Here is a 26,943-nt window from a genome sequence, read left to right on the forward strand (position 1 = left end):
GGAAACACATTGCCTGTTCTCAATAAAATATCAGTGATTTATTGAAGTTATTAGTTAATTCAAACATATAATTTTTTGTACTCTTGAAATTTCTTTATGATTATGTTCTTAAACATTACTCCTTTAAAAGCTAGTATTTACATACAATAGCTTTTTTTAAGATTAGGCAGATTGTTGTTTCTTGAAAATTCTTAGGTCAAGTGAAAGTGCCTTAAAAATGGAACTTTATCAAGTTTGGCCTGTGGTAATCTATGTTTTAAATTACAGCACAATTCATTCCAAATCAATTTAATGAATTGATTTGTAAATGTTTCAGGCAGGTCTGCGTTCTTTGGATTTTTGTCTACTGAATGTGCACTGCAGTTAAAGCATCTTTTTTATGCATAATTAGTCTGTGTTCTAGGCGTTTCATTGAGTTTAAACTGAGCTAAAAAGGCAGAAATGTATGTTAAGGCAAAATTATGCACATCCATTATTCTTAGTCTTATAAATATTGAAGCTTTTTTTCCCTGCCCTTTTGGTGGGAGGTAGAAGAGACAATAAAACAGAATGCCTGGTACTTTAGTTCCCATTTCTTAGGATATTTTATTTCTGGATAAAACTTGAACTTAGTGCTCTCAGATGCCTATTTGTCTGAAAACACTGTAAAACCCTTTATTTTTATAGCTATAGTTTTATTTTAATTCTGGTGTATAAAAAGGGTACAAAGGAACATGGTGGCGGTTTAAATTTTGAGAAGTCTGGGGATATTTTGAATAAGCATATAAGTGGAGAGAGCTGTAGGGGAAGATCAGTTCAATTAACATTTGATGAGTACACGTTACAGTCTTCGATGTGCCAGGCACTGGGTTAGTCACTTTGTAGGTACCTTTCAGTTTCCCAACAACCCTGCCAGGTGTTTTAGTCCTGATTTACATGTAAGGAGACTGCAAAATTGGCTGGTGGAGCCTAGGATTAAAACATAGTTTTCCAGAATTATGTTTTCGACTCTGAAAGTGTCATGTTGCTTTAGAGCCTCCTAGTTTTTAGGTACTGGGGATGTAAAAATGAATCAAGTGGATTTTCTGGTGGTCCAGTGGTTGGGACTCTGTGCTTTTAACTGCTGAGGGCCTGAGTTCAGTCGTGGTCAGGGAACTAGGATCCCACAAGCCACAGCCAAAAAAAGGAAAAAAGTGAATCAAGTCACTTCCTGTCTTCAAGGAATTCAAATGGTGGTCAATTGGGAGAGACAGTCAAATATTTTATGTTATCATATGATAAATCCCAGTATATAATGATGTTCTGCAGTAAGAGAGGGAATTATTTCTTTTTTTTAATTGAAGTATTGTTGACTTACTATGTTATTAGTTTCTGTTGTACAGCAAAGTGATTCACTTACATATATATATTGTCTTTCATATTTTTCCATTAGAGGTTATCATGAACAGGGAACCCCTGTCCTATACAGTAAGACCTTATTATTTATCTATTTTGTATATAGTAGTTTTTAATCTGTGAATTCCAAGCTCCTGATTTATCCCTCCTCTCCTTTTCCCCTTTGGTAATCGTAAGTTTGTTTTGTATGTCTGTGGGTCTATTTCTGTTTTGTAAATAATTAGTATATTTTAGATTCTATATATATAAGTGATATTTGTCATTCTCTGTCTGATTTACTTCATTTGGTATGTAATCTCTGGGTCCACCCAGGTTGCTGTAAATGGCATTGTTTTATTCTTTATTGTGGCTGAGTAATACTCCATTGTGTATATGTATCACATCTTCTTTATCCATTCATCAGTTGATGCACATTTAGGTTGCTGTCATGTCTTGGTCGTTGTAAATAGTGCTGGTATGAACATTGAGGTGTAGGTATCTTTAGAATTAGAGCTTTAAGAAAGGAAATTATTTCTGATAAAGGGAGCTAAGAGTGTAATCACTGAAATGTGAAAACATGTAATGCTGAAGAAATGTAGTATCCTGTGGCTGATATTGAAGGGCCTGGAATTTTATGTTAAGTACTTTAGGACCTCTGGGTTACTCTACTTTCACACAACCCTCATTATTGGTTTCCTGGATGGTTGTTGATGCTAGTGGATTTAACTGTTTTGTATCTTTGAATATACAATTAAATTATCAGACTTTTGTCCGACGCAAGTGCAATGCCCACTAACAAAGCATGTGCAGTTTTTACAAAGATAGACATGCTTGTAAAGCAGATTCCAGTTGCCCATGATTGTTGTTGTGGAAGAGTGCATACAAGAAGAGGTGTTAGTAGTATTCACTTGGCAATTTCATAGTGTGTTTTTCAACATTTATGAAATATGAGCCATGTGTTTCAGACTACATACGTGATTGCATTATAAGAGTGATGACATGGGTTTTTAGATTCTTTGAAAGTATATTTGTAAATAAAAAGTATTTTTCCAACTGGTAATAAGTTTAATGTTCTGAGGTATGTGTTTGCTGTCAGCACACCTAATACAGTGAATTACACACAGGAAACCTACAGATGAATATCTCGCAGGCATTGGCAATCTCTGTAAAGGCTGTTACCTACTGTGAGTGATAATTATATTTTTTGGATAGACCACCCAAAATTTATTTTAAACTTCGTTTGTAATTTTGGAATTGATAGGAGCTTTAAATATTTGGAGCATCAGCCTGTGTGATATCTGACTTTAGCATGGTGAAATTGTATCTTCTGTCTTAACTGTTACTCAGTCACAGGATTTCTTGCCCTTTGGGTTAGTACTCTTTTGTGTCTTTTAATAGCAGGAGTTGTAGTTTGAGACCAAAATATCGATTTTTAAATATATGTATATGTTCTGATATACTTTTCTGATAAAAGTGTGAATGTAATATGTTTAGCATTTAAAACCCAGAGTTACTCAAGTTTTTCTTCTCTTCAACTGAAAACGTCTTAACATGTGTAGCTGTTACCCTGGAAAGGAAAAAAAAAAATGTATGGCAGTGCAACAGTTATTCTTAGAAACTCTTTATAAAGACTAGTTCTTCTGCCATATGTACAGTTGGAGCAGTTATTTCTTTTTACCACAAAACAGATATCCATATCACTGGCTTAAACTGAGCTTAAAAGGCAGAAATGAATTGTCAGCAGCATGAATTCAAAAATAAAATTTGTCATTAAAGGTTTACACATTTTCCCTAAATGTTTTCTAAACAGGAAAGTATAATTAGTAGAAAGAGGAGATTTTAAGTTAGGAAAGGAGCAATCAGTCTTTGTTTTTATTATGGTTATCAAATTAAATATAATAGAAAGGTAATCCCTTGCATTCCTATACACTAATAATGAGAAAATAGAAAGAGAAATTAAGGAAACAATTCCATTCACCATTGCAACGAAAAGAATAAAATACTTAGGAATATACCTACCTAGAGAAACTAAAGACCTATATGTAGAAAACTATAAAACACTGGTGAAAGAAATCAAAGAGGACACTAATAGATGGAGAAACATACCATATTCATGGATCAGAAGAATCAATATAGTGAAAATGAGTATACTACCCAAAGTAATCTATAGATTCAATGCAGTCCCTATCAAGCTACCAACAGTATTTTTCAGAGAGCTAGAACAAATAATTTCACAATTTGTGTGGAAATACAAAAAACCTCGAATAGCCAAAGCAATCTTGAGAAAGAAGAATGGAACTGGAGGAATCAACCTGTCTGACTTCAGTCTCTACTACAAAGCCACAGTCATCAAGACAATATGGTACTGGCACAAAGACAGAAATATAGATCAATGGAACAAAATAGAAAGCCCAGAGATAAATCCACGCACCTACGGACACCTTATCTTTGGCAAAGGAGGCAAGAATATACAATGGATTAAAGACAATCTCTTTAACAAGTGGTGCTGGGAAAACTGGTCAACCACTTGTAAAAGAATGAAACTAGAACACTTTCTAACACCATACACAAAAATAAACTCAAAATGGATTAAAGATCTAAACATAAGACCTGGAATAAATACTGGAAACTATAAAACTCCTAGAGGAGAACATAGGCAAAACACTCTCCAACATAAATCACAGCAGGATCCTCTATGATCCACCTCCCAGAATACTGGAAATAAAAGCAAAAATAAACAAATGGTACCTAATTAAAATTAAAAGCTTCTGCACAACAAAGCAAACTATAAGCAAGGTGAAAAGACAGCCTACGGAATGGGAGAAAATGATAGCAAATGAAGCAACTGACAAACAACTAATCTCAAAAATATACAAGCAACTCCTGCAGCTCAATTCCAGAAAAATAAATGACCCAATCAAAAATGGGCCAAAGAACTAAATAGACATTTCTCCAAAGAAGACATGCAGATGGCTAACCAACACATGAAAAGATGCTCAACATCACTCATTATCAGAGAAATGCAAATCAAAACCACAATGAGGTACCATTTCATGCCAGTCAGAATGGCTGCGATCCAAAAGTCTATAAGCAATAAATGCTGGAGAGGGTGTGGAGAAAAGGGAACCCTCTTACACTGTTGGTGGGAATGCAAACTAGTACAGCCACTATGGAGAACACTGTGGAGATTCCTTAAAAAACTGGAAATAGAACTGCCTTATGACCTAGCAATCCCACTGCTGGGCATATATACCGAGGAAACCAGAATTGAAAGAGACATGTGTACCCCAGTGTTCATCACAGCACTGTTTATAATAGCCAGGACACGGAAGCAACCTAGATGCCCATCAGCAGATGAATGGATAAGAAAGCTGTGGTACCTATACACAATGGAGTATTACTCAACCATTAAAAAGAATACATTTGAATCAGTTCTAATGAGGTGGATGAAACTGGAGCCTATTATACAGAGTGAAGTAAGCCAGAAAGAAAAACACCAATACAGTATACTAATGTATATATATATGGAATTTAGAAAGATGGTAACAATAACCCTGTATGAGAGACAGCAAAAGAGACACAGATGTATAGAACAGTCTTTTGGACTCTGGGAGAGGGAGAGGGTGGGATGATTTGGGAGAATGGCATTGAAACATGTATAATGTCATATAAGAAATGAATCGTCAGTCCAGGTTCGATGCAGGATACAGGATGCTTGGGGCTGGTGCACTGGGATGACCCAGAGGGATGGTATGGGGCAGGAGGTGGGAGGGGGCTTCAGGATGGGGAACATGTGTACACCCATGGTGGATTCATGTTGAGGTATGGCAAAACGAATACAATATTGTAAAGTAAAAAAATACCAAAAAAAAAAAAAAAAGAGTAACACAAATTACCTCTAACAGGTAGGAATATGGATGGATAGTTGTTGTTGTTTAGTGGCTAAGTTGTGTTCAACTCTTAAAAAAAAAAAAAAAAGAAAGGTAACAATTGATCCTTAGGGTTTTTTTGTTTTTTTTTTTTAATGAACTTAAGAGGAATTTAATGTTTCCAAGATGACACGAGGCAATTGAATTATAAAGTGTGTGTGTGTATACTTAATTTTCCTATTGCAATTTCTTAATGAAGGACAGCCACATTTATACTGTTCTTTTTAGGATATTGTACTAAGTTAGAAGCCATATCCATGCTTTATATAAACTGGACCAAACAGATTCTAAGTTGATTTCATCATGCCAGTATCAGAAAATAAAGACTGTGATATCTAATGATGGCATTACTATTGAATTGCTTTGTGCTAGGAGGCAGAATCTTAAATTTTTATTAGCTTGTTAATCTGCCAGACATGATTGGAAAATATGCAGTATTTCCTAATTATTATCCTAGTAACCTTGACTCCATATACTTCTGTTTTCTCAACAGTGTCAATAAGTGTGAGCTTCAATTAATATTTGGGATTATGAAATTACAGATTTGAAGGTGGAAAGTGTATAAATGTCATTATTCTAATAAAAAATCAAATTTGCAAGATGAAGAAACCATTGAACCACCTTGAATAAGTTGCTCCCAACAAAGCAGATCCTAAAGTGACCCTCAGAGGGCTCAGAGGCATCACAGCATGAACAGACCCAGGGTCCAGAGTGAGGAGACGCTGACCCTCAGAGGGCACAGAAGTGTCATAGGATGAACAGAGCCAGGGTCCAGATTGAGGAGCTGCTGACCCTCAGAGGGATCAGAGGCATCACAGCATGAACAGACCCAGGGTCCAGAGTGAGGAGACGCTGACCCTCAGAGGGCGCAGAAGTGTCATAGGATGAACAGAGCCAGGGTCCAGATTGAGGAACCGCTGACCCTCAGAGGGCACAGAAGTGTCATAGGATGAACAGAGCCAGGGTCCAGAGTGAGGAGACGCTGACCCTCAGACGGTGCAGAGGCATCATAGGATGAATAGACCCAGGGTCCAGAGTGAGGAGCCGCTGAGAGAAGGGCATCTCTGTGCCCACAAAATATTTAGCATTTCAGAAAACATCCAAGGCTTTGAGAGCATGTCGGTGAACATGACATGAGTTTATGTTTATTCGAGTATAATCTTACTTTTCTTGATTTTTTTTGAATGAACAAGTTGTTTCTATGTTGGTTCTTAAAAAGCTTGAATAGCATCATATCAGTAAAGCAGTGTTAAAAGCAGGATATAATTATAGTTGCTGCTGTTTAAACTGAATCTAGGGTTTTTAAGTAATGAATTACTGTTTTAGACAAATATAAATCCTGTTTTATATTTTATCTGTAAAAGTGGACTTTTGATTGGCGAGAGGAAATTGTTAGAATAAGAAGCTTTGGAAAAATTTGAGAAAGAAAGACAAAAAGTGCCATAAAACAGTGGTGCCCAACCTTATCGGCACCAAGGACTGATCTCATGGAAGAAAGTTTTTCCATGAACCAGGGTTGGAGATGGTTTCGCGGTGATTCAGAAGCATTACATTTATTGTGCACTTTATTTCTATTATTACTGCATCAGCTCCACCTCATATCATCAGAGGTTAGATCCCAGAGGTTGGGGACCCCTGCCATAAAATGTCTTCTAAATACAAAACACGGTTTCTATTTGTTATTTTGGGTCTTTGAATTATTTTCTATTTTAATGATGTAATTTCATGAAACATATTTGTAGGCAGATTCTAATGAATTATTTGGTCCTTTGCACATTGTAAGAAAGAAACTCAACAAACAAACAAAAAACTTACCTAAAAGTAACTTTAAGTATTAATAGTTGACAGAAGCCACAAGCAGGGTGCCAGTTACAGAGCGGTTGTTTACATAAAGTTTCATTTCCTGTTGTTAGTTGGACATTTAGATGAGGTAAAAATATTTTCAAAATAATATCTTTGGTTTATTTCATGAGAATCTTAGAAGAAAGTGAGAACTGTATTCTCTGTTAGTTGTGAGAGGAAATAAAAATTAATGATTTGTTGGGTATTTAGTTTTAAGGCCATATCTGAAAAAAACTGCTCTAGAAGTAATGGTCTTTGGTGATTTTATGTTAGCTTTTCAAAATAAAATCAGCTTTTAAAATGAAATCTCACAAGAGATGTTGAGTCATTGGAAATATTTTTTTGTTGTAGGCTGTCATTTACTAATAGATGCCCCAAAGTTCACAGCATTCCTCATTTTTTCAAAAGAAGACCCTAAAATTTTCCCTCTTTCCATCTTTGCAGTGACCATCTTCCTCAATAACTAAAGTAAGGGAATATTCTAGTAACACCATTCTTTACACTGCTGTGCACGTAGGAATCAGGTTCCTGGAACTTGCTTAAGAGGTAGATATCGAGATTATAGCCCTACATATCTAATAGCAGGAATATCTCTGCTTATACCTTTTATTACATGCAGAGTGTTACGAGAATTCTTGGAGTGATAAAGTATTAGTCACTGAATAGATTTATTATACATGAATATTTAGAAATTGTCATTGAGGTTCTGGGGCATTGAATAGACTTATGTATGAATGTTTAGAAATTGTCATTGAGGTTCTGGGGCTAATCCAGCTTGTTCTGTAGCCTTGCAGTTTCTAGTTGAGATGAGGAAGATGGTAATGTAAGAGAAGAAAATTAATGCTCTTGCTGAACTCTAAAAACTGCATTTCAACAGTGATTGGGAAGGTCCATTAACATTTATACCAATCTCAAGAATTACCAAAAGATAAAAAAAACTTCAGATGTATAAATTAAGCCAATAGGATTACAGACGTAGGTAATTAAACTTTGAATAAAAAAGAAAACAAAGATATATTAATTCACATTTCATACCTGAAGGAGAGAGAGGTCTGAGCATATTGTATGGGGAAGGAACAAATCATTTCAAAAAGACTGAAAATACAGAAGAAACAAGATTTTACCCTTAGTGCATTTATTCAACATTCTGTTACTATGTACCAGACATTGGTCATCTTGTTGCTATTTTAAGACCAATCAGTTCTTAGTACTTGGAATTCTAAAGAAAGCGTATTTTTCCTTTAGATCCTTTCTAACTCAGAATATATCAGATATCCTAGTACTTTTAATAAACATTGTATTTACCCTGAATTAATTTCTGGACCCTACAAGGTTGGGTATAACTTAGCTATGTCTTCTAATTTATTGTTGACGTGAGTCTTTTATGGTTCATTATGCTAAATTGATATTCTTCATATTACTCAATTAATTTTGTATCCCAACTGGAGAGAATTGGGGCTACTTCAGCTTTTAATGTCAGGGTGACAGAGGGTTATATTTCAAGAAGAGGAATGGCTGCATTGGAAATAAAGAGTTAGCATTTAAAAGGGATTGTTTTATATCATGAGTATTTCTACTTTTATTTTGGTCTTTATTCCTCATAGGGCACTAGGGACAGCAGAGGTTTTTTAACTCATTCCTCAAGGTGTGGTCAGGGCTTCTTGCCATCCTTCAAAGACAGTTTGATATTTATCTTCTGTAAAGGTCTCCAGGGAAGGAAAATTCATATGCCGCCTTGGTGACTCATCTTAGCGTGTAGAAACCTTCGTACATTTGTACAAGAAAGAATGGAGAAAATCCCAGTTTGACGTAAAAGTCTTCATTTCCAGTGGGTTATCTGACAAGGAGGGGGAGGCACATCTCTTCTCTTCTCTTGTGGAGATGAGTGCAGCCTTAACTTTGCCCTGTATTCTGAAATCCTCTTGATCCTGCGAATGTTGAAAGAATGGAGTTTGTGAACAGTTGTCAGGCAGTGTGTGCAATTATGGGAAAAGGAGAGTTTGAAGGGAACTCCTGAATATCCTCTTCTTAAAAAAAAATATACACACACACACACACACATATATAGTTTTCTTTTTCACTTTCTTTGGTTACATCTATTTCTCCCAGCTCATGTTCTCACAAGCTCCTGTCAGTGAACCCAAGCTGTTCCAGTTCCAGTTCAGTTGCTCAGTCGTGTCCGACTCTTTGCGACCCCATGAATCGCAGCACACCAGGCCTCCCTGTCCATCACCATCTCCTGGAGTTCACTCAAACTCACGTCCATCCAGTCAGTGATGCCATCCAGCCATCTCATCCTCTGTTGTCCCCTTCTCCTCCTGCCCCAAATCACTCCCAGCATCAGGGTCTTTTCTAGTGAGTCAACTCGTTGCATGAGGTGGCCAAAGTATTGGAGTTTCAGCTTTAGCATCAGTCCTTCCAATGAACACCCAGGATTGATCTCCTTTAGAATGGACTGGTGGGATCTCCTTGCAGTCCAAGGGACTCTCAAGAGTCTTCTCCAACACCACAGTCCAAAAGCATCAATTCTTCGGTGTTTAGCTTTCTTTACATTCCAACTCTCACATCCATACATGACCACTGGAAAAACCATAGCCTTGACTAGATGGACTTTTGTAGGCAAAGTAATCTAGGTTGGTCATAACTTTCCTTCCAAGGAGTAAGAGTCTTTTAATTTCATGGCTGCAGTCACCAACTGCAGTGATTTTGGAGCCCAGAAAAATAAAGTCTGACACTGTTTCTACTGTTTCCCCATCTATTTGCCATGAAGTGATGGGGCCAGATGCCATGATCTTAGTGCTGAGGTCATGACAAATCATGACATTCACGTGCCAAACTCTCTGAGACTCTGTGACAGAAAGAGAAGATTAAAAAAAAAGCAGACTTACAGTGAATGAGGTGGGTAGGCCTAAAATGTGAAATGTTTGTCTCCACCCTAACTGGGAAGCTGATGCCCTGGTATTAGGGTGGACCAGGTACTGGATGAAGAGTTTCTGTTTTGAAGAAGTGTAGAAAATACACTCCTGGCCCTGTGTGTAACAGCAAGGGCCAGGCCTGTTCTATATCAGGCATAATCTGTATTCCCCTGGCCATTCGACATAGTTTAGAACTTGAAAGAAAACAAGAAAAAGCAACAAAAGTAGAAGTTATATTTTAATAAGATGATAATTTTGGACTGTTCTCCCCAGAGATGGTCTGTTCAAAAGTTTTGTGGATATGATGGTATTTTAATGAAAGCAACATGAGAAATGCAGCATATTATTCCATAATCAAGCTGTGATAATGTTTCCATTGGATATTGCGTCAGTGTTCTGTAATCTGGTCTGGTTCCAGATGAAATTTAAGGTGTTGACTGTAGACTATAAAGTCCAAAATTATCTGGATCTTGGTTACTTTATTCTCCCCTAATGTGATACATTAAAAATTTAGACTTCTGTATATTCTTGCTGAAAGTTTTCAGACTACACTGATGAGAACTGGAGAATAAAATGTGTTGTGGATGCATAGCCCTGCTCAGGAGCTTCCTTTTTTTGGTGGAGGAAGGGGCAGGGTGAACTTACAAATGTTGTAAACATCTGTTGACATTGACATTCCTTTGACAAAAGAAGTTTTATTTCAAAGTCCTGAGTATTTAAATTATCTAAAATAACGAATTGCTTTTAAATCCAAATATTGTTTTCCATGTATATTCTTACAAATATATAAGTGTTACATGCACACTTAAGTTGTATGGAGTTAAATTTATGTTATAAAATAATGCAGTTCTGGCTTAGGGCTAGAAGAATGTTACAGACTAACTGTTTATCTCCCCTCAGAACTTATGTGTTGATGCCTTAGCCCTTAATGTGATTGTATTTGGAGGTGGGGCCTTTGGGAAGTAATTATATTTAGATGAGGTCATGAGGGTGTGATCCTCACAGTGGCATTAGTGTCCTAAAGAGACCAGAGCTCTTTCTCTTTGCCTTGTGAGGACTAAGTGAAAAGGCAACCTTCTACAAGCTAGCAAGAGAGTTCTCACCACGAATCAAATTTGTCAGCAACTTGATTTTTGATTTATCAGCCTCCAAAACTTTAAGAAATAAATGTCTATTATTTAAGCTGCCCAGTTTATGGTGTTTTGTTAGAGCAACCTGAGTTGACTAAGACAGGATGGAAATGTCAAAATGATTCTAGACATAAAATATTACTATATTGCTTTCTTTATACAGTGTGTTGTTGAACCTTTTATGCTATCTTTAATAAATCTCTTCCTGCCATGGACCCATTCTGATGGCTTCAAAAAGTATCTGTTCCTCAAAATCTGTACTTTGGAATTTTACATTTTCTATTAGCCCAAAATTTATAGGTTGCATATCTATATATCTCCCACCCTCTTTACATATATTCAAATCATCACCAATTCTCATACCACTCCTTAAATATATATTGATTCTGGACTTTTAATTCATATCCACCCTAGTCCAGTCTGCCATCATCTCCTGACTTGATGATTGTAGAATTCTCTTGATTGGATTCCTACTTACACTCTAGCTCTACTCCAATTCATTTTATTCACAGTGGTCAGCATCATCTTTTTTTTTTTTTTTAATTAATGGGTTTATTTTTTGCAGTTTTATGTTTATAAAAAAGATTGAGTAGAAAGTAGAGTTTCCATACACTTCGCTGGCCCCAGCAGTTTCCCCTGTTATTGACATCTTGCTTTTTTGTGCTATATTTGTTATAATTGATAAGCCATACTTGATACATTATTGTTAACAGAAATCTATAGTTCAACACCTGTGAGAACTTCTTAAAGAGCTGGGAATACTGGACCACTTTACTTGCCTACTGAGAAACCTGTGTGCAGGTCAAAAAGCAACCATTAGAACTGGACATGGAACTACAGACTGGTTTGAAACTGGGAAAGGAGAACGTCAAGACTGTATATCGTCACCCTGTTTATTTAACTTCTATGCAGAGTACACCATGAGAAATGCTGGGCTGGATGAATCACACACTGGAATCAAGATTTATGGAAGAAATATCAACAATCTCCAGTATGCAGATGACACCACCTGTATGGCAGAAAGCGAAGAGGAACTAAAAAGCCTTTTGATGAAAGTGAAAGAGAGAGTGAAAAAGTTGGCTTAAAACTCAACATTCAGAAAACTAAGATCATGGCATTCGGTTCCATTACTTCATGGCAAATAGATGGAGAAACAATGGAAACAGTGACAACTTTGTTTTCTTGGGCTCCAAAATCACTGCAGATGGTGACTGCAGCCATGAAATTAAGAGATGCTTGCTCCTTGGAAGGAAAGTTATGAGCAACCTAGACAGTATATTCAAAAGCAGAGGCATTACTTTGCCAGTAAAGATCCATCTAGTCAAAGCTGTGGTTTTTCCAGTAGTCATATACGGATGTGAGAGACCATTAAGAAGGTTGAGCACTGAAGAATTGGTACTTTCGAACTGTGGTGTTGGAGAAGACTCTTGAGAGTCCCTTGGACTGCAAAGAGATCCAACCAGTCCATCCTAAAGGAGATCAATCCTGAATATTCACTGGAAGGACTGATGATGAAGTTGAGACTCCAATAATTTAGCCACCTGATGTGAAGAGCTGACTCACTGGGAAAGACCCTGATGCTGGGAAAGATTGAAGGCAGGAGGAGAAGGGGACAACAGAGGATGAGATGGTTGGATGGCATCACCGACTCAGTGGACATGATTTGAACAAAATCCAGGAGACAGTGAAGGACAGGGAAGCCTGACATACCGTAGTCTTTGGAGTCACAAAAAGTCCGGCATGACCTAGCAACTGAACAAAAACAAGAATATTGCATATTAGCATTCACTGTTTTGTACTTTCATTGGTTTTTACTAATGTAGAAAGACACGTATTCACCATTCGAGTATCATACAGAACAGTTTTATTGTCCTAAAGTTTTTGTCTACTGTACTGATGCATTCCTCTCTCCCCTTACTGTCTAGCAACCACTGATTTCACATCCCTCTCTACACGCTAATCGGAAAATGAAAGTCTAACATTTTGGCCTACTGTCTTATAATTTATATTATTGATATCAGAATTAATTTGTTTTTATAAGAAACTCCTAGAGATGTGCTGTTTTTCTTCTTTTTTTAAAAAGATGAAACCATTTGAGGATTTGAAGGAAACTAAGGACCCTCACCTTATATTCACTGGTATCCACCCTATTACATATATAAAACTTCACTGGTTTTAGGGCACTCTGAAGCTGTGCAAAGGACTGCTATTCTCAAGAGAGATTTCTGTGTAGATTTCTTCTACAATTTCTGTGTAGTTGTTTCTATTACATGGAAAAAAGTACTAACTACATTTCTTTCAATATTAGCTAAAATTAATGTGTAAAGATGAAAAATTTGCACCAGCCTCCTGCCTGGGGAAAATAGATGCAAAGAAACAGAATTAACTTTTAGAACAGTTTGATGAACATAAATTTTCTCTAATATGTTGGGATTTTTCTACTAGAGGCTTGAGATTTTAAGATTGCCCAAACACTCCTAGGTTGTCGAAAAACTAGTTCTTGTTCTGTGTTTGTGAAACATTTCAGTCTGTGCTGCTTCTCATTCGCAGTGTGCTTTGTCTTCTTCGGTCTCACCGTTCTAATTCTGTTCAGCTTTTCTTATACATTAGTTTTTTCCAAATATGAGATTATGTTTCTAAAAAGAGTAATATTTATTACTAAGATACCTGAATTCATGGAAATAATAGGACTGTAGACCAAGGAAAACCCTTCTGAGGTAATGCTAATTTTTCGCCTTGCTTGCCCTTCTCTTCACCATAGCTCCAGAGCAGATTGGTGGGAGGTCCACTGCCCCTCCTGTAGCCATGGTGCACTTTCTGGAATTTGCAAAGGAGGCTTGAGGGCTCTCCATGGACTTAAATGATTTTAGCAAAGCCTTCTAGTTCTTTGTGTTGCTGATAAGTCAAACTTAGCCCCTGCCCCCGCCCCAAATAGGCTTATGAGGAATCCAAAGAGCTCAGGTTCCTTGTTGGTAAGACAGTTACTCTTGGATTCACCTCGTCACTTCAAACACCTAAGACAATAATCTTCCCCAAATGCTGTTTTGAACTGCTTACCCTTCTGAGAAAAGCATCAGGACAAAGTCCATCATGCTTTACACTTCTGTTTATCAAAGTCACCTTTAGAAGCGCAAAATCTCAGTTCATAGGTTATTAGTAGACTGATGCTCCGTAAACCTGAAAAATTCTCTAATTCGACCAGATAATTTGCTTCCATCCTGTATTTTACACTTTTTCATTGTGCCCTTACAGTTTGTCATCAAAATCTAAAATCCTGGGTATTTTCGGCTTTCTCCTCATCATTATCTTCACCTCACATTTTTTCTTTAACTGCATCCTGGTCATCTTTGAGGATATTGATTCTCTTCTATCAATAGCTTTCTTTACTGGTGACTATTTTTTTTTTTATCTCATATTTCACATGTAATGGAGCTTGAGGAGGAGATAGTTGTCCTTATTCTACTTCATTGTCCCTTCTAGACTGCTCCATCTCCTTCCTCCCTATGAAATACATTCCTTTTTTTAATGTGCAAACCTCCCCGCTGGTTCATTGATGATATGAGCATCTAGATAACTTTCTTCATTCTTCCTGACTTCAGCATCGATGTGGGTGCTCAAACTCAACACATCTGAGCCCCTTGACCTCATTTTCACTGACACACTGTCCGTGTGTCCTATCCTAGTCTGTGTCATTACCAATGACTTCATGTCTTCCACTTTTTGAACAACTGTATCAGTTTTAAATTGCTGCCATAATGATCTCAGTAGTTTAAACAACATGTTTGTTTTATACTGTAATTCTGGAGGTGAGAGGTTTAAAGTGAGTCTTTAGAGGAGAATACTTTTTCTCAGCTCTTTCCGCTTCTCGAGGCTACTGACTTTCCTACCTTCCTCTTCAGAGTCAGAAACACAGCATCTTCAAACCTCTTTCTGACTTTGACTCTCTGTTTCTATCATCACATTTCTTTTCCCTGTCTCAAATTCCTGTCTTCACCATAAAAGGGCCCTTGTGATCCCCACTTTAAGATTTTTAACTTAATCACATCCACAAAGTCCCTTTTGCCTTGAGAGATAACATAACCAGAGGTTCAGGGGATTAGTGTGTGGACATCTTTAATGGGCCATTGTTCCCTACTGAGTCCACTGTCTTATGTTTCCAAGTCACTTACTGATTCCCTGCCTCAAACATGGTTTGACTGCATTTGGATCTAATCCATTTACTGTACTACTTATTCACTGTCTGCTCCTGTCTTCATGGATTCACTTTTCTCCTTATCCAATTTATATTCAGTGATCTTCTTCTACAATTAGTCCCTTCCAGACACTCTCAGCCATCCTCCTCCCATCCCTCTTCCCCACCTCTGCTTTCTGTAAACATCAGGATGTGTCCCCGGTTAAGCCCAACCAACTCTCTTCCCACCTACTTTGCACCTGCACCTGAGCAGCAGGATGTGGTTAGAGAAAAATGTATGTTCAGGAAGATCTTTCTTATTCTTACCATTCTATTTCCTTCCGCGGATAGTATAAGGGCTTCAGGAGCGTGCCTGTCCTGTGTCTACCCTCTCATTCACTCTGCACTAAAGGAGATGGGACTTTACTCTATTTGGGTGATTGAAATGAAAAATTAGGAGCGTTTGCCTTGGCCTCCTTGGGATCTGGCTGCCTGCAGGAGGTATGAGTTCCCTCTGTTCTCTGTTGTGCTGCTGGAAGAAGGGTCTGACACTGGTGGGGGGGGGGGGGTCCTGCAGTTTCCTAACACTGACTACAACTGGGTTGGCAGGTCTGTGGAACTGTAGATATTAATATTATGTAGTCCTGTTTCCCACGGATGTCAGATGCGTTTTCCAAATTCAGTGCTATCAACAAAAACAGATGGCATTTGGTTTCTTATTTGCCTCTTCCTTATTTTTTTTTTCTCAAGTGAAATAGAACTTGAGTGTATTATTTATTGAGTGTCCCCAAACTCTGAGCATTCTATCAAAAGTAGCCTCCTTGCACTCTCTTTGTTTCTTTGCCCTGCTTTGTTTTCTTCCTAATAGTTACCAATACCTGATATAATGTACTTACTTTATTTGCTCTCCACTTCATCTTTTAAATGAGGGTAAGCCACTTGTTTCAGCCGTGTTCTCAGTTCTGGGAACAGTGCTTGGCTCACAGTTACTTGGTTCATCATTCACTGAATGATTATTGAAGGAAAGCATATAAGAACATTTTCAGTATCACATGGAGATTCAGTTTGGAAAAAAGAAAGTGTTAGTCACTCAGTTGTGTCTGACTCTTTGTGACCCCATGGACTTTAGCCCACTAGGCTCCTCTGTCCATGGGATTTTCCAGGCAAGAATACTGGAGTGAATTGATATTTCCTTCTCTAGGGTATCTTCCCAACCTAGGGATTGAACCTGGGTCTCCTGCATTGCAGACAGATTCTTTATTATCTGAGCCGCCAGGAAGATTCAGTTTAGGCAATTGTATTTGATACTTTGATTTTGCTTTATTACAAAAATGCCAGCTCTCAGTCATCCATGGTTGCCGGGGACCAGCCCCAGCTGATCCAGGGTATTCGAAGGAGAGACGGCCTAGGTGACTATTTATTTTAGAGATATAAAGAATAATAGAATGAGGATAGCTCAGTAGGAAAATTCAGTGGAGAAAAGAGGCTGAGTAGCTTGGTTTACGCGGGAGACCAATAAAACTTCAAGACAAGAAGTTTGCACCACTTACCTAGGCCGCAGGCGCCCTCTCGAATAGCGGAAGGTGCCTCACCCTAGACACCTTCTCCAGTGGGTCTTAGAAGCCCAGGCATAATTAGTAAGCATGGTGGGTTCCGCGCTCCAGATGGATACTTCAGCCAGAATGTGAAAAAATGACATGGGGAGACCAAGCGCTGGTGAGCAGGGCCGGTAGCTTTATTTTCAACAGGGGCTTATATACCCTAAATTACACATAGACGATAATAGGGGATGCAAAGTCAGCAGTCTTTGATTCTTATCAAAAACCAGGGTTTCTTTCCTGCATATTTATCGTATACAAACGGTTTAGGTGATTTACATCATCTGGCCAGAAGGCCTATTAACATTTTATGACTCTTGACAAGGACTTATCAACAAAGACTTATTTTCTCTAAGAGTAATTATTTTAAGGTTTGGCGCCATCTTCCGAAGATAAAATTGCATTCCTATAGGGTGGATGTGTAATGGGTTTACAACAAAGGAAAGAATTTATTACTTTAAGGGTCTAAAGTTACTAACACCAAGGCCACTAATTTTTTCTACATACCAACTATTAATTAATACACATTCAAGGATACAATTCAGGGGATGTGAAAACTTGGCAACAAACATTGACTCATCAATGAAATCCCTTACTAGTCTTATTCTGACAGTTTCTAACTCTCTGAGAGGCTCTAAGCTATTTGAATATCTTAAGCTTCCCGTGCCTCTGGAGGCTGGGAGACTGTAAACAATCGTATGCATAGCTGTAGGAGTCCGGGTAAACTTGTCAGGCGAGTTAGAGAGCCATCTGAGGGGTTTGGATTTAAACACTCCTAATTGCCCAGGAACTTTATTAATTGGAGCTGTAAGTTAACTCTTTGACAGAGAGAGCGAGATGGTGATAGGGGACAGCCCCCAGTAGAGTCAGAGGTGAGAGCACAAAGCAATAAAGTAGGCAGACTCTGGTTTTTTGGGGGGTAGATGCTCGAGAATATCTGGGCAGACTCCTGAGGCTCGATCCCGCCTTTGCGTATGCCGAGCCTCCTTCCTCATGACCTTTGTCATGAGTGGAATGCCTCACCGGCTCCCGGCACATGGTGGAGCTAATTGATTTAGAGATTAAACATTATAGAAAGTAATGATAGTTCAAATTTTTAAAAATTAACATAATTAAAAATTCTGGTATATAGCAAAAAAACTTCTGTATATCAGAAAGACTATTTTCAGTGAAATTAAGTAATAACTAATATCTATCATATATCAAACATGCATCAAGTTATATCTACTTGAACTTGGAAACATTCTTACTTATCATTAGAAGTGTAGTAATAATAGTAGTTTGAAAGTTGGAATCCAAGCAAAAAAAGCAGAGTGATTAAAGAAATCATAAGGTGGATAAAAGGATAAGATTTCTTCTTTATAGCTTGGTATTGGGGAGCAAACACATTTTTGTTTTTGAAGAAAAAATTTTCATTTGCTTTCTGAGTTCAAGTGGGTTGAGCAAGTGAATGCGTGATAAGATACCCTCTTTTGAAAGCCATGGTTAAACTTGGCTCCATTAGCAATGGTTAGAGAAAAGCTGCTAAACAAGAAAAAAGTTTATTTGAAGTCTCAGAATGAAATATGTAACAAATGTATCTCTTTTACCTGATAGATTCCAGTTTTCCTTTTGAGAGTTTTCCTCTCCTACTTGCAGTTCACATGATTCAGATGGGCCTGATTATTGTTCTAGTTCAGAGGGTGTCACAAGGATCAAGCTTGAGTGATCACTGTATTCCATACCCCTGGCCATGGTCACTGGTACAGGGATGAGCTCATGACTCAAACTGTCTTGGTCAATATTACTGCTAGGACTTCAGTTGGAAGTCTTGGAACAAAGTATACATTTTAGCTGGCATTGGTCAGCTTGGTAGAATATATAACTGCCAGTGGCTTTCTTGCTAGAGGCAGATTAACTCAATGAAAATCAATTCTACAAAAACTAATTTTCTGAAATTAAATTTCCCAGATTAAACTTCACTGTATGATGCATCTACCAATTTATCAAAATCTTATGTCCTTTAACTACTTACAAAGATTACCACAATTTATACTTGGGGATGCTTTTCAAAGCTTTAGAGTATTCTTGGTTTTTATTTTTTGCGGGGAGCCGGTGTGAGGACCTCCACCATGGCAAAGGTCATGAGGAAGGAGGCTCGACATACGCAAAGGCGGGATCGAGCCTCAGGAGTCCCCCTGGAAATTCTCGAGCATCTACCCCCAAAACCAGAGTCTGCCTACTTTACTACTTTGTGCTCTCACCTACACCTCTGACTTTACGGGGGGCTGTCCCCCACCACCTCTTTCGGAGAAGGAGTTAACTTAGAGCTCCAGTTAATAATAATTCCTGGGCATGATAGGAGTGTTTCAACCTACAAACTCCTCTGAAGGTTCTCTAGCCTGCCTGACAGGCTTGTCCGGCCACATGTGATTGCTCACAGCCTCCCAACCGTGAGAGGCACGAGATGCTTTATAACCTTCTAAAAACAGGTTCTTTAGAGAAGTTAGAAAACTATTAGTATAAGTATAGTGGGCTGATTAGAAATTGTATTGGTGAAGGGTTTTTCATTTGTTGAGCCAATGTTTGTTGCTAAGTCTCCACATCCCCTGCCCTTACACACATTAATGAATATATAGAAGAAATAAGTATTAACCTTTGATATTAATCACATTAGACCTTAGGCTAAGTAAATTCTTTCCTTAATTAAAACCCACTACACCCTCACCCTATAAGAATGTAACTTTATTTGGGTGGCGTCTGTTTTAAGAATAATCACCCCTGGAGAAATAAGTGTTGACTGACCGCTGTCACAAGGAGAGGGTCATAAATTGTCAGCAGGCCCCCTGGCCAGAAGATGATGTAACACCCCTAAGACCTCTGTATACAACTGTATGAAGCACCTGACTTTAATAAAAGTCAGGACTGCTGACCCCGTGTGACTTTTGTATAACATCTCAGTGTATAAAAACAGACCCTGGAAAATAAAGAATTGGAATCGGTTCCTCAAAATACTGGTCTCCCAATGTCTCTCTCTCTCTCAAACTCTGGCTGAGTCTCCATCTGGAGCGTGGAGCCCGCCAAGCTTACTAACTTTGCCTGGGCTTCTAAGATCCAACCGGGGAGGCCTCAGTGTCTCCTCTCCTTCAGGAGAACGGAAGGACGCCTGCGGCCTACGTAAGTGGTGCAAGCTTCTTTTCTTGAAGTTTTATTGGTTTCCCGCGTAAACCAAGCTACTCAGCCTCTTTTCTCCACTGAATTTTCCTACTGAGCTATCCTTATTCTATTACTCTTTATATCTCTAATTAATATTTGATTAAAGCCAGTGTATCCAGTGAACTTGCTGAAGCCATCTCCTCTTCAAATTTCCCTGGATCAGCCGGGGCTGGACCTCGGCAATTTTTCTTTATATGGAGATTCTAAATAAGTTATAGTTGGTGAATTCTCAGGCTCATAGGGTGCCTTATTTTTGCAGTACTTATATTTCATATTTGGAAAGCAATATTTTATCATCAAAAACCAGTACCATTTTGTATGAATTTTTCAATTTCTGTTTACTTCACCTTTTTTTAATGCTAGTTTTTGTATCAACAACATTTAGCACTAAGATTCTTCTGCCAGTTTTCCATGTGGTATTTAAACCTTAGATTATTTATAAAAAATGGTGGTAAAATTTAATATTTGGTGTGATTTTCCTCTTGCTTTCTAGTTAATTTTATGTTTAATTGTATCAGTTTTGGGATTTTTAGCCAATTGATTTTGTAATGTGTTTCAGCAATATAGTTTCAGCAATATAGCAAAGTGATTCATTTATACATATAGTATACATATATAGAAATATAACATATACATGTTATTTTTTATATTCTCTTCCTTTACAGATTCTTGCGAGATACTGAGTGTAGTTCCCTGTGCTATAAAGTAGGGGCTTGTTGTTTGTCTCTTATCTATATACTTTAGGAATGTGTGTGTTTTAATCCCTAACTTCTAGTTTATTTCTCCCCTCCTCCATCCCCTTTGGTGACCAGAAGTTTGTTTTCTATGTCTATGAATCTATTTCTCTTTTGTAAATAAGTTCATTAGTATCATTTTTTTTTTATTCCATGTGTATAAGCAATACAATGTTTGTCTCTGACTGACTTGTTTTACTTAATATGGCAATCTCTAGGTCTATCCATGTTGCTGCAAATAACATTATTTCCTTCTTTTCTGTGGCTGATTAATATTTTATTGTGTATATATATATCTTCTTTACCCATTCATCTGGACATTGAAGTTGCTTCCATTTCTTGGCTGTCATAAGTCGTGCTGCTATGAACATTGGGGTGCATATATGTTTTAGAAGTTTGGCTTTCTCCAGGTATATGCCAAGGAGTAGGATTGCTGGATCATATGGTACCTCTATGTTTGTTTTTTTTAAGGAACCTCCAAACTGTTCTCCATAGCTGTCGTACCAGTTTATACTCCCACCAAAAGTGTAGGAGAGTTCCTTTTCCCCACATCTTCTTTGTTTATTATTTGTAGGCTTTTTGATGATGGCCATTCTGACCAGTTTGAGGTGATCCCTTACTGTAGTTTTGATTTGCATTTCTCTAATAATTGGCAATGTTGAGCATCCTTTCATGTGCCTTTTGGCCATCTCTATGTCCTCTGTCGAGAAATGTCTATTCAGACTTTCTGCCCATTTTTTTGATTGGGTTATTTGCTTTTTTACATCCAATTTCTGTGTTGACCCTTCAAATTTTTCTACTTTTGTCTCATTTTCAATAAATGACATAGTAATCATTTAGTGTATTATAGTAATAGTATGAGTTGCTTCTAGTCATCCTATTTTTGCTGACATTGCTTTGAATAATTTTATTGTTCTAAGTCAAATCCCTTAGCATCTTATTTCTAGGTTCATATATCTAATAGTTTACTGTGAAAAACAAAAATCACTTTTCATTTCTATTGGGTGATTTTTTTTTAATGTCGCATTTTCTCTAGGTCTTCCCTGGTGGCTCAGATGGTAAAGAATCTGACATTCTCTCTAATTTTAGACATTTTCAGCTTTCTTGTAACAACTCCTTGGATAACAAATCGCTTAGTTTACTTCTTGCGCTTGTTTATACAATTTTCATTAGATAAATTTATTATTACAGAGCTGATTTTGAAAAAAAAAAAAAAAACTTTGGTGAAGTGAAATGAAAACCTCTTTCTATCACAGAGGAGTAATTTGTTAAAAATGAATTTAATGCGGATCTGAAAGATAGATTGCTGACAACATCAATTGAAAACACCTGGTTCCTACTGTGCTTAAAGATAGAGGTTGGAGGTTGGGTTTTCAGGGACGTTGAACTGTGAGCTCGAGATTAGGCTATAAGAAAGTGCATTTGGATCAACACCTGGGGAGAGCAGTGAAGGACGCTGACGGGACACAGGGAGAAGCTGGACTGTAATTCAGTTTCAGCAAGGACTTCAGACAATCCCACCCTTTCTGGTGACTAGAATGCTTGTTCTGGCTCAGCTATTTTCCTACACCAAGGTACCAGGAAAACTGGATTGTACTTAGAAGGTTGTGTGGGAAATATGGAATGAAAACAAGGGGAAGGGAGAGACTTTATTCAGCCCGTGAGAAAGCCATAGGAATATCTCGTACAGGGGAGGACATCCCTCTGGTAACTGTCCATGTCTCTTAAATGAAGTTCTCTTTCCCGTGGAATATGCTGGACGCTTTGTAGAGCCAGTTTTAGCTCTGAAACTTCCGCATTTCCAGTTCTATTATTTATCATAATTTTTTCACAGTAAAATTTAATTTCTCTTAGTATTTAGTTTTTCTAGAAGGTCCTTATCACAACCCTCCGTGACTTATAGTCCCCACGTAGCTCTTACTGCCTTTGACTGTTGCATGTAAACTAATATTACCTCATAAAGACAGAGGAGTATATAAATGGTCTCATTGCCCAGGAAGTAAATATTTGGGGGCAGTATGTCTTCACATAGGCTTATTCTGGTATCTCACATAAAGTGAGGCTTATTTTCACTTGCCTTGAAGCCCAAGTCTGCATGTTATTAGATATCAAGACAATTCTATTTGCCTCTTAAAACTTTGAAGAATATAGATTTTATAATAGATTTCTGAAAGAGATCTTCCAGATGTTCAAGCTGGATTTAGAGAAGGCAGAGCAATCAAATTGCCAACATGTGTTGGATCATAGACAAAGCAAGAGAATTCCAGAAAAAACATCTACTTCTGCTTCACTGACTGTGCTAAAGCCTTTGACGTGTGGATCACAACAAACTGGAAAATTCTTAGATGGGATACCAGACCATTTTACCTGCCTCCTGAGAAACCTGTATGTAGGTCAAGAAGCAACAGTTAGAACTGGACATGGGACAATGGACTGCTTCAAAATTGGGAAAGGAGTACATCAAGGCTGTATACTGTCATCCTGTTTGCTTATCTTCTATGCAGAGTACATCATGCGAAATGCTGAACTGGATGAAGCATAAGCTGGAATCAAGATTGCTGGGAGAAATATCAATAACCTCAGATATGCAGATGACACTATCCTTATGCCAGAAAGCGAAGAGGAACTAAAGATCCTTTTGATGAAAGTGAAATAAGAGAATAAAAGAGCTGGCTTAAAACTCAGCATTCAAAAAATGAAGATCATGGTATCTGATCCCATCTCTTCATGGAAAATAGATGGGGAAACAATGGAGACAGTGACAGACTTTATTTTCTTGGGCTCCAAAGTCACTGCAGATGGTGACTGCAGCCATGAAATTGAAAGATGTTTGCTCCTTGAAAGAAAAGCTATGACAAACCTGGACAGACTGTTAAAAAGCAGAGACATTACTTTGCCAGCAAAGGTCTGTCTAGTCAAAGCTATGGTTTTTCCAGTAGTCATGTATGGATGTGAGAGTTGGACCATAAAGAAGGCTGAGCATTGAAAAATTGATGCTTTTGAACTGTGGTGCTGGAGAGGACTCTTGACGGTCAAAGAAGATCAAAACAGTCAATCCTAAAAGAAATCAACCCTGAATAGTCATTGGAAGACTGATGCTGAAGCTGAAGCTCCAATACTTTGGCCACCTGATGTGAAGAACTGACTCATTTGAAAAGACCCTGATGCTGGGAAAGATTGGAGGCAGGAGGAGAAGGGGATGACAGAGGATGAGATGGTTGGATGGCATTACTAACTTGATGGACATGAGTCTGAGCAAGCTCTGGGAGACGGTGAAGGACAGGGAAGCCTGCAGTCCATGGGGTCGCAAACAGTTGGATACAACTGAGCGACTGAGTGACAACAAGTCTTCCTTTGCTTCCTCCGTGTCTGCCCCTGTCATGTTTAGTTATGGACCCCCTTCCAGGTCTTTTTTTGCAGAGACACTCTCTAGAAAAAAAATCCATCTTTTTCTCTGACTGTCTTGTTTATGAGCTGCACATCTATTAAAATTTTGATAAGGATCATTTATGTTTCCATTTTGGAAACAGTGTTATATTTACCTGCCTTTGCTTTTGCCATTACCCCTTCTTGTAGACTGAATGCGTGCTGCCTGTGTGCTAAGTCACTTCAGTCATGTCTAACCCTTTGCTATCCTATGGACTCTTGTCCACTTGGCCGCTCTGTCCATGGGATTTTCCAGGCAAGAATACTGGAGCAGGTTGCCACGGCCTCGTCCAGCAGGTATTTCCTGACCCAGGGGTAGAACTCACCTCTCGTATGTCTCCTGCATTGGCAGGTGGGTTCTTTACGACTCGACTAGTGCCAGCTGCACAGCCCATAGACTGAATATTGAGTATGTCCACCCAAACTTTGTATGTGGAAGCCTAACTACCATTGTGATGGTATTTTTTTTAATTGTTTTTTTATTGGCTGCGTTTTGATCTTCCTTGATAAGAGCAGGCTTTTTCTAGTTGTGGCCAGCAGGGGCTCCTCTCTAGTGGTGGCTTGTGGGATTCTCATTATTGTGGCTTCTCTTGTCGCAGAGCACAGGCTCTCAGGCATGTGGGCTTCAGTAGCTGTGGGGCACCATCTTAGTACTCCATAGCATGTGGCGTCTTCCCAGACCAGGGATCCAGCCCACGGCCCCTGCATTGGAAGGCGGATTCTCAACCGCTGGACCCCCAGGAACGTCCCTGAGATGGTATTTGGAGATGAGACCTTTGAGAAGTGGTTAGGTTATGAAGGCTGCACCCTCATGCATGGGATTGTGCTGTGATAAGTCCCTCAGTCATGTTGGACTCTTTGCCACCCCGTGAACCGTGGCCCGCCAGGCTCCTCTGTCCATGGGGTTCTCCAGGCAAGAGTACTGGAGTGGGTTGCCATGGCCTCTTCCAGGGGATCTTCCCCCATGAATGATATTAGTGCCCTTATGAAAGAGATCCTGGACCCTTCTGCCAATTGAGGATGCAGCAATTTAGATGGTCATCTATGAACCAGGGAGCTTGTTCTCACCAGACACAAAATCTGTAGCATCTTGATATTGGACTTCTCAGCCTCCACAATAGTGAGAAGTAATATTTGCTGCTGAGCCTCTGCAGTCATGGGTATACCATTGTGTCTTTTGTTGCTCAGTCATGTCTGACTCTTTGTAACCCTATGGACTGTGACCCGCCAGGCTCCTCTGTCCACAGGATTCTTCAGGCAAGAATACTGGAGTGAGTTGCCATGTCCAGGTACTGCTTTAAGTTATTCCACCTGTCTTTCTGGCCTCCTCCAACCCTCTGCAAACTCTAGAATGACAGTTTCACCCTTCAAATACTAACTCCTCTCTCATTTTCCCCACTGAAAATAATGGAATTAATCACTCCGTGCTTCTATTTCTTTTTGTACCTATCTCTAATATTTTATTAGAGCACTTTCCACATTATATTTTCATTGTTTCAAGTTTTGTCTTTCCTGATAGAATGTGAGCTCTTCAAAGGCAAGACAAGTTTCTTTTTTCATCCTTGTATTCCTAGCACAGAACCTGGCACATTATAGGTTCTAATTAAATGTTTGATCAAGTGAAAGCACTGAATTTCTTCTTGTTCAGTTTCAATTAATTTTACTTGTAACCACTTACTGAAATAATAAAAAATAGTATTGAGTAGCACTTCACTGCTTTTTCATACTAGAACAGTTATTTTCCGTGTTTAATGTTTATTTAAAGAGATATTTAAAATTTTGCATTATATACTTCTGGTCTCTACATATTTTTGCTCAATTAGATCTAAAAGATGACTCAGAAAGTTAAGCTTTGCTACTGTGGGGAAAATGGGTAACTATTGATAGGCTTCTAGTCTGTTTTTGAAGTCCTGCTAATGTCAGTTCTTGAATGCTTCAGCCATATGCCGTTCAGTGGAAACTTATCAGTGGTTCACTGCGGTGTTGCCACATGAACTTTTCTTAGGGGTGGGAGACTGTGGAATAGCCAGACTTTGTTGAGGAGCATCTTGCTTCTAGAAAAGCAATGGTCCTCTCTTGCCTTAAGTCTGCAGAGAGAGACGCAGATGGTGAGGGTGATATCTTGTTTGAAGGGGGATCTGAGATTATAGATTTAGACTCATCTCCTATACATATGCATTGTGCATATTTCTTCTGATTATGGAGGATATATCTTTGCTTGCTTCTAAGCAAAAGAACTGGAGGAGAGAAACAATTTGATGTTTCAGATTAAAGAGCAAAACACTAGTGTGTATCATATTTTGGCAGGAAAGGAAAGATGGATAAGTACACACCATCCACATTTTCCCCAACATGGTAGTTATGCTAACTTTAAGTTGAATTGTGAGATGGTATTAGTTGATAGAATATGTTTAAAAAGTACTAAATTTTTAGTGGAGCCGAATAAGCATATTTCTATGTTAATCATAGACGGAAAACCAAAATAATGTTTTTGAACAAATTAGAACTGAAAATTTTGACACTATCAGTAGCACCTGAAGATGTGGAAATTAGAGTATATCTGTGGTCATATTTAAATTTCAAGCATCTTACCACTGATATATATTGGAAACAGCTTGGTATTAGCTCATTTTAAAATAGAAATATGTCT

The 26,943-nt window shown here is 38.3% G+C and overlaps 1 long non-coding RNA gene across 5 annotated transcripts in view; it reads left to right on the forward strand.

Annotated features, from left to right (window-relative positions):
* LOC109562363 (uncharacterized) overlaps window positions 1–26,943 on the forward strand; it is a 537,301-nt gene that overhangs the window by 24,902 nt on the left and 485,456 nt on the right. The gene's annotated exons all lie outside the window — the stretch shown is intronic.

This window comes from Bos indicus, chromosome 7, assembly GCF_029378745.1.
Source record: "Bos indicus isolate NIAB-ARS_2022 breed Sahiwal x Tharparkar chromosome 7, NIAB-ARS_B.indTharparkar_mat_pri_1.0, whole genome shotgun sequence".
Lineage (NCBI taxonomy): Eukaryota > Metazoa > Chordata > Mammalia > Artiodactyla > Bovidae > Bos > Bos indicus.